Raw genomic sequence first — 13,234 nt, forward strand, 5'->3', positions numbered from 1 at the left:
CTAACCCGGTGAGAATCTTTCAGACAGTGGGGATAAAATATAACAGCTACGTGCCAGCAGAGATTTCATAATTTATATGGGTTGTGAATTCAAATTTTATTGTTTATAGCTTGAATACCCAAAGGGGATTTCCAAAAATTTGTCGATATTGTTAAAGCTAAAAGTATATGTGTCAACTTCATCAATGGTAGCAGAAAGGCTATGAAGATTAAGACACCAGAGTACAAAAGTGGTTACTATGAGAGATATCGGATTGAACTCGAAGCGTGGCGAGAAATTACCGACCTAGAAGCAGAGAAACAGGGCATAGCTATAGCCCTCACACTCCCAGAAGATGATGAAAGTGGAATTCGAGAGAAAGTTTTTGATGAGCTGTCTATAACTGACTTAAAAGGACAAGATGGTTTGGACAAATTACTGAGATTTATGGATAAAAAGTTAAAGAAGGACGATCTTGCTGACAGCTGGGAGAAATTCAGCACTTTTGAAGAATACGAGAAAAGGAACAGTCTATTACTGAATACATTTCCAAATTCGATCAGAACTATAACAAAATGTCGAAAAAAGGAATGACCTTCCCTTCAGAAATACTTGCATTCAAGCTGTTGAAACAAGCCAATTTGGGCAATGAAGAGAGACTTCTAGTGTTAACTGGAATGGATTACAAAAACAAGAAAGAACTTTATGAACAAGCGAAACTTTCTTTAAAAAAGTTTAAAGGGGACCAAGTCTCTGAAATTTCCAATGGTGTGAAAGCAGCAAATCTTGAAACTGTTTGCTTAACGGAAGATGAAGTCTTGTATACAAATCACCGACAACAAAACAACAACGGAAGACGTGGCCGTGGCAGTTATCGTGGAGGTGCTCATCGTGGAGGTGCTAATCGAGGTGCTTATCGAGGAGGTGCTCGTTCCAGACCACAATAAAATTGGCAGCAGCAAGAATCTGATTCTACACGTCCTTCCAGAAAGATTAATCCAAAGAACTCTGAAGGGAAACTATTGACATGTGCAAGCTGTGGTTCATATAGACACTTACTTCCTGAATGTCCAGACAGCTGGGACTGCTAAAGCTGCTAAAACTAACAAAAACAATTCACAAGAATTCTGTCTCTATACTGGAGCAGATACATCCAAACCAGATAATGCACTTCTTCGCTCAGAAGCTGCATTTTGTGCCGTGCTTGACTGTGCTTGTTCGAGCACACAGTTTGTGGAACATCCTGGTTTCAGAACTATACTCAAATGCTCAATGAAGAGGAGAAGAAGAAAATCAAGCAGTTCACTGGAGGCAGACTGTTCAAGTTTGGCGGTGGTGAAGTTCTTTCCTCAATTGCCTGTTATGAAATCCCTGCGTATCTTGCGTATCTTGCGTATCTGAGCAGATCTTCAACAATGGCGATCGAGTGTTCTACATGCGTGAAGGTTCAAAGAAATGGCTTGGCCCAGCCAAAGTGGTGTTTCAAGATGGCAAAGTGATATTTATTCGTCACGGAGGAATAATGGTTCGTGTTTCTCCAAATCGTCTCATAAAAGCACCAGAGGATCCAACACTTACACCAATGGAAAACAATGCCAAATCGCGTGGAGAAGAATTTGAGCTGCCAATACAGACACCAATATCAATCATAAACCCTTGGTTGAAGTTTTGTCAAAACATGATGGATCCAGATCAAAAACATTCACTGAGGGAGATGTTAGTATCAATAAAAGAACCGCCAGAGGTGATAACGATCCACCAAATCCAGACGAATCAATAAGACCAGCAACACCAACAACAAGACAAGGACCGTTATTATCTGCGTCTCCAACAGTTAATGATGCAATCTCAGTTCAATCAGCATTCCAGAAAAAAGCCACATCATCTCAACAATCGCCTATCATCTCTTCCAAAGCTTCACCTAAAGATTCTACATCCAAACGTTCATCGAGAAATTCATCAATAACAGCTCCATCACCAAAAGATTCAACACGTCAAACTGTGAAATTTCAAGACTCATCCTTAGAAACATCCACATCAAGAACAAAACAGACAGCAAAGAACCAGACGTTTCCAAAGAAGGGTGAACCATCTCAATCAAGCAATCATCAGAGTGGCAGTCTGCAAAGGTAATAAGTCGTGCTGGTAAAGCCAATGGGAAGTTCAAAAGCTGGTTCAACCTGGAAAGCTCAGAAGACCAATCTCCGATGGCTATTGATTTAGAAAAATGTGAGTGGAAGCAAATTCCTGATGCTCCTGAAGAAGTCAATATTGTTATCATACCAAAGAATCAACAACAAACACCTGACTGTGAACGAGCAAAGCTGGAGGAGATTGAGAAGCTCAAACAATTCAATACCTTTTCAGTACCTTATTGGAACTAATTTTCGCGGGTTTTAATTTTGGCGTTTTTCGTGGTTTTTCGTCAAAATCGCGAAAATTTGATCCCGCGAAAAATTTTGAGAGTTGAAAACCGCGAAAATTAATTCCCGCGAAATACAATTTTTTCCAATTTTATCGAAAAATTTGAAAAATCCCTAGGAAAATGAAGGAAATTTGTCCAAAAAAGGGCAAAACCGCGAAAATTAAAACCCGCGAAATGCAATTTTTCGGATATTTTTTTTCGACCGCGAAAATTAGTTCCCGCGAAAATTAGTTCCAATAAGGTAGTTAAAGACGAAGGTCAATTTCGTATATCAACAACATGGGTGTTATGGGAGAAGAATGGTGGTGTCTGAGCACGTCTTGTTGCAAGAGGCTGTGAGGAATCATTCAAAGAAAGGACAGACTCACCCACAGTTTCAAAGAATGTCCTGCGAACATTTCTGGCAATTGTGCCAAACACGAATTGGGATGTCAAGACAACTGATATCAAATCTGCATTTTTGCAAGGAAAAACAATCTCAAGGGAAATACATGTGTCTTCTCCAAAAGAAACTAAGTTGAAAGGAAAACTTTGGAAACTACAGAAGTGTCTCTATGGGTTAAACGACGCAGCCCGACAATTCTACGCAAGTGTTGCAGATGAGTTAACAAAGCAAGGATGTATACAATCAATTTTGGATCCAGTAGTCTTCTACTACAAGTTAAACGATTCTCTCCAAGGATTCATTGTGTGCCATGTTGATGATTTTCTCCATGCTGGAAACAATCGATTTGAGACGGACATTCAAACCACTTCACCAAAGATTTCATGCTGGAAGATGTGAAGAAGAAACATTCAACTATGTTGGTTTTCACCTGACTCAAACATCAGATGGCATCACTATCTCCCAAAATGATTATGTTCAAAGTTTACCAGATGTTCAAATATCACCAGAACGAATGTCTCAAAAATGTGAAAAGTTAACTCCTGAAGAAACAACAACATTCAGAGCTTTGGTTGGCAAACTTAATTGGGCTGTTCAAGGATCAAGACCAGACTTCGCCTTCCACGTTGTCTATTTCAGTACAAAATTTAATGATGCAACAGTCAACGATCTAATACAACTAAAGAAATGTATCAGAAAACTGAAAGAGAGTTCCTGTGAAGTGATGTTTCCAACCCTTGGTCACCCAGGATCCTGGGGTATCACAGTGTTTTCAGATGCTGCACATGCTAACCTCAATGGTGTGAACAGTACGTCTGGTCATATTGTCTTTCTCACTGGAGAAAACCGACGTTTTGTATCGCTCTCGTGGAGTTGCAACAAGATCAAACGTGTGGTACGTTCTTCCTTGGCAGCAGAAGCATTGAGCTTACAAGAAGGACTCGAGGATGGTTTCTATCACCAATCTATGATACAGGAGCTATTTGGCAAAAATTGTGCAACCAACAACAAGGCTTACACCGACAGTAAAAGCCTCACTGAAGCCATAAACTCCACAAAGCTAGTTGATGACAAGAGATTACGTATTGATATTGGTGCCATCAAGGAATCTATTCATGAAGCATGAAGCCGACGTTCGCTGGTGTCCAGGATCAAAACAGCTGGCAAACTGCTTGAAGAAAAAAGGTGCCCAATCGAATGACCTTCTCCGTGTTATCCAAACAGGTCGCCTGGATTGAATGATGAGACTTTATACACAAAATGTTGTTATTCTTATTGGTGATGATTTTTTAGTGACAGCGAATGTTCGAATTCTCGCTATTTTCTATTAACATTGTGACATTTTCTTTACAACGAATGTTGAAATTCTCGTTGTCCATTAACATTGTTGATCTTGTTGATCGTGATACAATAAAAGACCTTAACTCATGTTGATTAAACATGTCTCACGTAACAGTTGTTACATCACCATAGACATTGATCATTTTATTACATGGTCATGATTCATTTTGAACATTAAAAAAAAAAAAAGGAAGATCCTTCAATGGTTGGGATCATGCCTTTACTTTTATAGTTTTTGTTAGTTTTTATTTTTCACATTTTTATCCTACTGTTTACATTTCTTTTTATTTTCTAGTTTTTAGAGTTAGTATTTTCTATATCAAACATTCAAGAAACTAGTATGAATGTCGATATTGTTACTAACATATTTTATCTTTTGTTCTTATAGAGTAGATTAAGAGAGAGGGCTTGGTCCCCAAAATATATATTATACGAAAGCTAAAAGTATATGTGTCAACTTCATCAAAATTTTAACGTTTTTCCCAATGGGGATGAGAGTTTAGTATAATTTACCAATGGGGATGGTTTTCATACTATTTTTCTCACCAGGGACAAAGTTTTGGCTGATTATTGCAGTGGGTGGGGGTCCCACCGGGTCTGTGAGAAGGGGGTGTCTTACCTGAGTTTTTATTGTATGTTAGTATTAATAAAGTACTACTGTTCTTGACAGTAATCACTATGGGAGATCCAATATTGTATTCTGTAGTTAGTAAAGGAAACCTAGTCAAGTCCAAGCAAGCCTATAAATAAATCAGAAAGGTCAGGACAAAAAAGCCTTATGTCCGATATTGTCCATTATTTTGTTACAAAAATTCTTTATGTTATAGTGTAGTAGTCCTATTATTGACAGTAATCACTATGGGGGATCCAATATTGTATTCTGTTACTCTAGGAAACCTTGGTTAAGTCCAAGCAAGCCTACGAATAAATCACAAACTTCAGGACAAAAAAGCCTAATGTCCAATTATCCATTATAAGTGGTCTTGTGATCAATGTCTGTTTATGAAAATTTTACCTCAAAAGTATACTTATTAGAGCTACAACATACCAAAAAATCAGTTTCCAGCATCAAGTCAAAAGGAAATGAAACAGAAACCAATATTTCAAATGTGATTATCTCAAAATGACAAAAATGGACTTAAGCCTTTGTTGATCTAGGCCGGCGATATACCTTTTAAGGGGTTTTTATATTTATTTTTAGTAAATAAAATCTTGTTTTTATATGCAATTTTTAATTTTAAGTTTATTTTTAAGACAGATACATATATTTTTTATCACTATTTATTTGCCTTATATTTATATTCCTTTCTAGATAATATTTGTGAGAATAGGTTTTGTAATCCAAGCGTACATCGATAGATTCGATAATCTTGAGTAATCGATAAACAATCGATAAGTAATTGATGGATTAGATATCGATTAACCGATAGAATCGATAGGTAATCAAACCTTCAAAAAATCTTGAGTAACAATCAGCGATTGATTATTTCCAAGCTATCGATTACTTATCGATCACATATCGACTACATACAACTTATCGATTACTTATCAATCATGTATCGATTGTTAAAAATCATCGATTACTTATCGTTAATGCATTGATTACTTATCAATTATTTACTTATCTTCAATCACGTATCGTTATTGATTATATATCGATCGTGACCGACTTAGCCATTTGTACACCAGCCCTTATTCCACCAACGATTCCACCTAACAGCATATTCAAAGAACATAAAACTTACTGCTAGTTCCTGCAGAGATATCGAAAAATTCCTCTGGGGTCTCCGTCTGACTGAAACCAACACAAACTGGGGCTCATTCAGAGTTCTCACAAGCCGATACCGATTCTCCATAAACCCGCAATCTTGACTCCAAGTAAAGGGTTTTTCTTAGGAGAAGAGCGTGGATTCTAGACTCTTCGAACCAGGGCTGGCCTCCTCACTCCTACTGTAATTTTCCGGTGCATTTTTGTGTCGACAACTTGGTGTGACAAGAGCGCGAGAAAATTCAAAGGCCTTCTGAAGCCATTTGAAATTTCTGAAAGTTGAGTGAACATCAAAATTTACAATTTCTAATTATGGAGCAGAGAAAGAGTTTCGCGTGCTAATACTTTGGGAAGTTGCTTTTCATATGATTATGAAGTGAGTGTCTTGTTATGATTTTTAAGCGATCGAGCCGAGGGGTCCCTTTAAGAAAAAGCTAAAAAATAATTCCAAAAAAACACTTCCAAAGACATATAGAGTAGCAGCAAAAAGTAGAATGGAAGATAGGAAATAGAAAAAATAGTGGAGAGTTATTTACCATCCATCCAACACCTAACACCTAACAAAAGGTATATTGTGGGCATGCATGTACATGCATGGCACTTCCTTCATAAACCAGATGTCTGAGATTACTCTATCTACCATCTTGAAAATAAAAAAACCCGCGAAGTGGAATAAAAAAAGGCGGGAAAAGTTATCTGAGTACCTTAATATCGGCCTTTTTTACACCGGCCCTTATTGGTCTTATTTTTGGGCCAATATTGTGCAATTCTAACCTAAATTGGCTTTAATTATTTCTCAATTTAAAGGATTTTAGGTATGATTCGAAGACGAAAATTATCCATTGTTTTATGTACTACATATTCAAAACTTCAGTGAAATATTCATAATTTAAAAATATATTTAAAAGCCAGTGATTTTCGATGGAATTTTCAACGGTCATAATTTACTAGTTTGAAGCATACTCTCGGGTACCTAATAGCCGGGGGGGGGGCCCGCTAATTAATTTTTCGAAAATTTTCCACCCAGGACATTCTTATTCCAACCCCCCCGCTTATTGATATTTGGGAAATTTTTTTTTGAAAGTTCCCTCTTTTGCCCTAATTCTGCTGTATCAGCCTCCTTTTCGAACATTTTCCACCCAGGACATTTTTATTCCAACCCCCCTGCTTATTCCAAACCCCCCGGCTATTAGGTACCCGAGAGTAAGTAGCAGTCAGTTTAATGCAAAATCTCGTATTACCATATGTGGAAGAAACCATTGCCCCCGGGGGGGGGTACTACCCTTGTCGACCGACGGGGGTGCTCCGCCGAGGTTCGAAAAATGGACCCTACGTCGGACTCGAAATTTGCGAAAAAAGTGACCCTGAATGGGACTGAAATTCCAAAATTTTCTCAAATTTTCTACTTTTTCCCCGAATTTTCCAAAAATAGGCACCCTACGAGGGACTAATATTTCTATTTTGGTGTTTTTGCGACCCTACCAGGGACTCGTGGAGGTTAAAAAAGGTACCCTGACCAGCGGAGCATCCCCGTAACCCATTTTGCCCTAGTACCCCCCCCCCCCCGGGCCATTGCCTAATGTTATATAAATGTTCTACATCACATATATAATGCGCATACGTAAACTAAAACCACAAGTGATTACTATTACACGCGATGATATACAACGAAATGAAGACATAGGGGTGATCACTCTTAACGGTCGGGGATGTTAAGGTATCTTATAAGAAACATTTTTTATAGGAATATCGATGTTTTATAAGAAACACTTTATATAAATATCGATGTTTATGATGTAATTATATGGTTGTATGGTACATTTTAGCTTAGATTTGTAAGCGACGAGCGGGGCGATACACCCGTAATAACCCCGCTTTTTTGTAATCGCCCTGATGTAAACAAGAATTTCTATTGGTTGAAAAGTATCGTACGATATCTTCAGAGCATTTTGATTGGTTAACAAAATATTGCACAAAATTTTTAAGCAAATCTAGATAAGACTGTCAATCAAATGTTTGCTATAGTTTCGAATGTTTTTATAAGTTTCGAAAAAAAAAAACAATTGATTGTTCTTCAATTCTTTTTTCGACCATATAATTAACGCGGAATAACATGGTATTCTCGGGTGATTTTGGATTATGTAATAACCCCTCGTTTCATTGAAAACATTTCTAAATAGCCCTCCCTACGTCGAGGGGTAAATCACTAAAAATTAGGTGTACGAGATTTTGATTTCTTTTTGATTTTTGATTTCTTTTTTATTTCTTTTTGATTTTTGATTTTTTTTTGATTTCTTTTTGATTTTTGATTTCTTTTTGATTTCCTTTTGATTTCTGATTTCTTTTTGATTTCTTTTTGATTTCTGATTTCTTTTTGATTTTTATTTATTTTTTTTTTTTTTTTTGATTTTTGATTTCTTTTTGATTTCTTTTTGATTTTTCAAAAAGGTGTACGTGATTTTTTTCAGTGATTTACCCCTCGCCCTACGTTTGGGCTATCTTGAAATGTTTTCAATGAACCTCGGGGTTATTAATCCCAAATCACCCTCCAATCCATGTTTTTACTAGTACTAATCTTTACTATAGGAGATTTTTCATTGACCGTCCTAGTAGTCATTTTTACAAATTTTGGCGTTATCAACGGCCCGCCCTAATTGGCGTAAGCCCAAAATTAGACTGTGGCGTAATAAAGGCCGGCGTAAAAAGTGCCGAAAAGATATGCGGTCTTTAGCCTGTTTACCAGTTTACCAAACTCTTCTTTACCAGGCAGGAACTATTGCAAATTAGGCTATGTTCGCCGATTCTGGCCTAACTTGGATACGATGGCTTAATTAAGCCAGAAATTGTAGTAGCCTAATTTGGCTGTTTGGAACAAAGTTTTTTTGAAATTTAGCTCAAAATGTCAAATTCTTATTTATTCGAATAAGTTTTTTTTAGGTAAAATTTGAACGGGCGAAAATATTCAGTTTTTAGTACTGCGCATGCGTAATTTCACAGAAAAGCTAGATCTTATGCTAAATCTTATGCAAAATTATGTTTACAATACAAATACAATCGAAATTATTTCAAGTTACTTTATGCGTACAAACTTTCGCGCGATTTTCGCGAAAGTAAATGTCTTTAAAGATTCTAGGAAGGACCATCCGCGAGCGATAAAACATGTCTCTAAAGCAAAGTTCGGATTATGTTTATTTACATTGATCTATTTTAGGCGTACAAAGTTTCGCGAGCAGAAACTTTCGCAACGCAAGGACAAAAAATCGTGAAATTAACGACATTTACTTTCGCGAATCTAACGGAAAAGTATTTTTTGCGAGCATAAACTTTCGCGAATCAAGACGTAAAATTAAGAATTTTCACATGCCAAAATGGCTTAGAGGGACAATTACTTCTTGGATTGGCTTGAAACATTTGCAGGCTAAAAATAATGCCATTAAAGTTACATTTTTTATTCAAAGTTTAAAGTTTTACAGATTTTCTATTTTGTCAAGGATTTTTCGCGAATAGCCCTTCCTAGAATTTTTGAAGACATATACTTTCGCAAAAATGGCTAAAATTCGCGAAAATCGTGAAAGTTTGTACCTGAACATATTACACTAGCCGGTACCCGGCGTCGCACGCCGGTTAAGGTGTAGTTGAACGCACTAAAAGTTAAGCTAAGGATGTTAAGCTGGCTTAAAAAAGCGATCAAAAAAATGTCTACAACGTTTAACTCTAACCTTACCCGGGTGTCTTATCATTAACTATATTTGGATCGTGTACTGCCCCCCCCCCCCGTGACATAATTTTTTGTTTAAGTCAAAAGTTATCAGAAAGAGCATCGTTTACTGTACCAGCAATGTCGTTTGAAACGACTCTGCAGGTAGTTATATTTCTCGTTTCGCTCGCGTTAAATATGCCGTCCAGTTTAAATGACAATTTTTCAGGAAAAAGTGGGAAGGTCACAAAGAATAGTGCAACTCTTTGTTTTTTATCAGATCGAAAAAAAATAAGACAATTCGTTGCTTTTTTAAACCCTTGGCATAACTTTTCGAATTTAAACATAAAAAATGACGTACACACTTTTAAACATAACGACGACTTGAATATTTTTATAAGAAAAAAGAAGTGAACTAATTTTTTCTTATACTTTATATCGTCCTTTGAATGCTGTTGTTGTCCACAAACTTTTTGATTTTTATGTTTTGATTTACTTTTGAAATATTCTTTTCTATGAAATGAAATTGTTAAATATTTCCCTACTATAGGGGAATATTTGTTAAAACGGCCTTTTTCCGTTTCTTTCTCTTCTTCGTCCATTTTCGATGTTAATGTTTTCTTTATTCGTGCTGCACATTATGACTAGGCTCTTCAGTCACGTGACTAAAAATCGTCGCGAAGATTTAGCGGGGAAAAAATAGTATCCTTCTATCGGGACCAGTTTTTCATAAAACAAATGATTGTGTGTAAAGCTCAGAGGACTGCCTGAGTTTCTCTCGTGTGTGCTGAATTTACTTTTCCCATAAGGAGAAGAAGAAGGGTGGAGAAAGAAGCTGAAACACATGGAAATCCAATCCATTCCTATCTTGACTTGAGAAGAAGGTGAGCATAAATTTCTTTCTGATTTCCATCATGTATATATTGTCTAGATATTAATGGTCAAAACTTTGAAAAGCTTGCACTCTTCTCAGTGCCCCATTTTGAGTCTTGATGCCAGATGCTAAAAAGAAAACTAGATCATAATATATGCTTTTACTCCCTGTTTACCTTTTTGTATGCTCCCCTCCCTTGTATCTTTTGTGTGCGCTCTCTGGGATCCTTTGGTACGTTTTGTGTGGTCCTTTTTGTACACTACCCATGGTCCTTTTTGAATGCTTTCAGGGTACCTTTTGTACGCTCTCCGTTGGTCCTTTTTGTGTGTTCCTGGGTACCTTTTTGTACGCTCCCCGTGTACCTTATTGTACGTTGTTCCAGTGTATCTTATTGTGCCGTTCCCCGTATACATTATTGTACGTACCCCATGTACCTTATTGTACGTTCCCCAGTACCTTATTGTATGTTCCCCGTGTATATACCTTATTGTACGTTCCCTGTAGGCTCCCTGTGTACCTTATTGTACGTTCCCCTTGTACCTTATTGTACGTTCCCCGTGAACCTTATTTTATGTTCCCGTCTACCTTATTGTATGTTCCCAGCGTACCTTATTGTACGTTCCCAGTGTACCTTATTGTACGTTCCCAGTATACCTTATTGTATGTTCCCCGTGAACCTTATTGTATGTTCCCCGTGAACCTTATTGTACGTTACCAGTGTACCTTATTGTACATTCCTCGTGTACCTTATTGTACGTTCCCCTTGTACCTTATTGTACGTTCCCCTTGTACCTTATTGTACGTTCCCCTTGTACCTTATTGTACGTTCCCTGTGAACCTTATTGTATGTTCCCCGTGAACCTTATTGTATGTTCCCCGTGAACCTTATTGTATGTTCCCATAAACTTCTTTAATGGCTCAGTTTATATGCATGGCAAACATAGCTCAAACCATCAAGCAGAGTCTCACCCTGTTAAAGTCTTTTTTTTGGGGGGAGATTTCAGCGAATGACCACACATTTGGCATTGATTACTGTAAAGAGAATATTTCCCATTATGAAATTTTGAATTTTTCTTTCCTTTCACATTCAGGTGCCAGGATTACAAATTCAACAAAGTTTGACGACCTCTAAAGCTGACAATACAATGTAACTTGCTGACAATGATGTAATGATAATGTTGCACATAATGAGAATATGAACAAAGATAAACATTCTTGCAATAATTGAACCAAGGAACTATATTGTTCCAAGATGTGATTTAATGATCAATGATACAAATGTCATGGAGTTTAGTTTATCAAGACACAAATTTCACAAAAAAGTTTGCTGGAAAGTGTTGCAAATATTCAGCAATACTGTAACTAAATATGGGACAATTTCAAGGTTGACAATTTCTCAGGCATTTTAAGGCCTGTCCAAATTTTCCGTAATTTTTAAACACCAATAGCACTCGCCAAGAGGTGTTCATTCATACCTTTTTGGAAGCGTATTAGGGTGTAGAATATGAAAAGTGCTGTTCAATAATTGTTGTGCTTGCCTAAATAAAGATATATGAATAAATATTGCAAAAAATGTAAAAATGCTGACGTCAGCAAAACTTATTTTTTGAATAACTTTTGATTGGCTTAACTTTAGATGCTGAAATTTTAACCAAAGTAGGACATTATGAATAGGCACATTTTAAATAAAAAAATATTTTGAAATTTTGCTGACGTCAGCATATTTTTGCAAAAATGCGTTTTTTACTTATTTCTGCTGACGTCATCAAATTTCTAAAAAAAAATTTAATCCAAAATGTGCTTCTCAATATTCTCTTGCATTCTGCAAAATTTCAGCATCTAAAATTAAGCCAATCAAAAGTTATTTAAAAAATAAGTTTTGCTGACGTCAGCATTTTTACATTTTTTGCATTATTTATCCACATATCTTTATTTAGGCAAACAAAACAATTATCGAACAGCACTTTTCATATTCTACACCCTAATACGCTTCCAAAAAGGTATGAATGAACACCTCTTGGCGAGTGCTATTGGTGTTTAAAAATTACAGAAAATTTGGACATGCCTTAAAATGCCTGAGTTGGTATATTATCACATGAATACTAATGTAACAGATGTTATGCACTGGAAATCTAAATCTGTAAAGAAGGAGATCCATTTTTAAGTAACTTTTTATTTGTGGATGATATAATATGGTGGTTTAAAATATTGATGACAATGAAGTTTTTCATATGAAACTAATGTGTACAACATATTTCGATATCTCCCAAATTCATATTGCCATATTTCCATATTAGTCCCTTAGTAGACAGTCTCAAGATATTTTGGCACTTTCTTACTCAGATGAGTCTTAGAATAATATCAACTTGTAAATCTAAGATTTTATTTCCTTAATGAAGGTAAAAACCAATATTAGTTGAATAAAATACATTTATTTTTGTGTTAAAATGGTTATCATTTGCATACAATTTTTTAACAAGCTTTTAGACTATCATCTGTGAACATGTCTATGAAATAAGGAAAATTTTTATCAGGAATATGGTTAAATTTTGTTTTGCATCAGATATTGCTTAATATAAAGGCTTTAATAAATCTAAGTTACTAAGTTGGGGCTTTAGGATAATCTGTGGGGTTCGACTGCGACTACAATCTATGCTCTGAGCTATTGGAGGAAATATTTAACCACATCTTTGTGGCTCTTGTTTTGTTTTGAAAAGAATTCGAATGTCATTTAATAAATACGATCGTTAAATACATTCGAAACA

Source organism: Clytia hemisphaerica, unplaced genomic scaffold, assembly GCF_902728285.1.
Source record: "Clytia hemisphaerica strain Z4C2 unplaced genomic scaffold, Clytia hemisphaerica genome assembly, whole genome shotgun sequence".
Taxonomy (NCBI): domain Eukaryota; kingdom Metazoa; phylum Cnidaria; class Hydrozoa; order Leptothecata; family Clytiidae; genus Clytia; species Clytia hemisphaerica.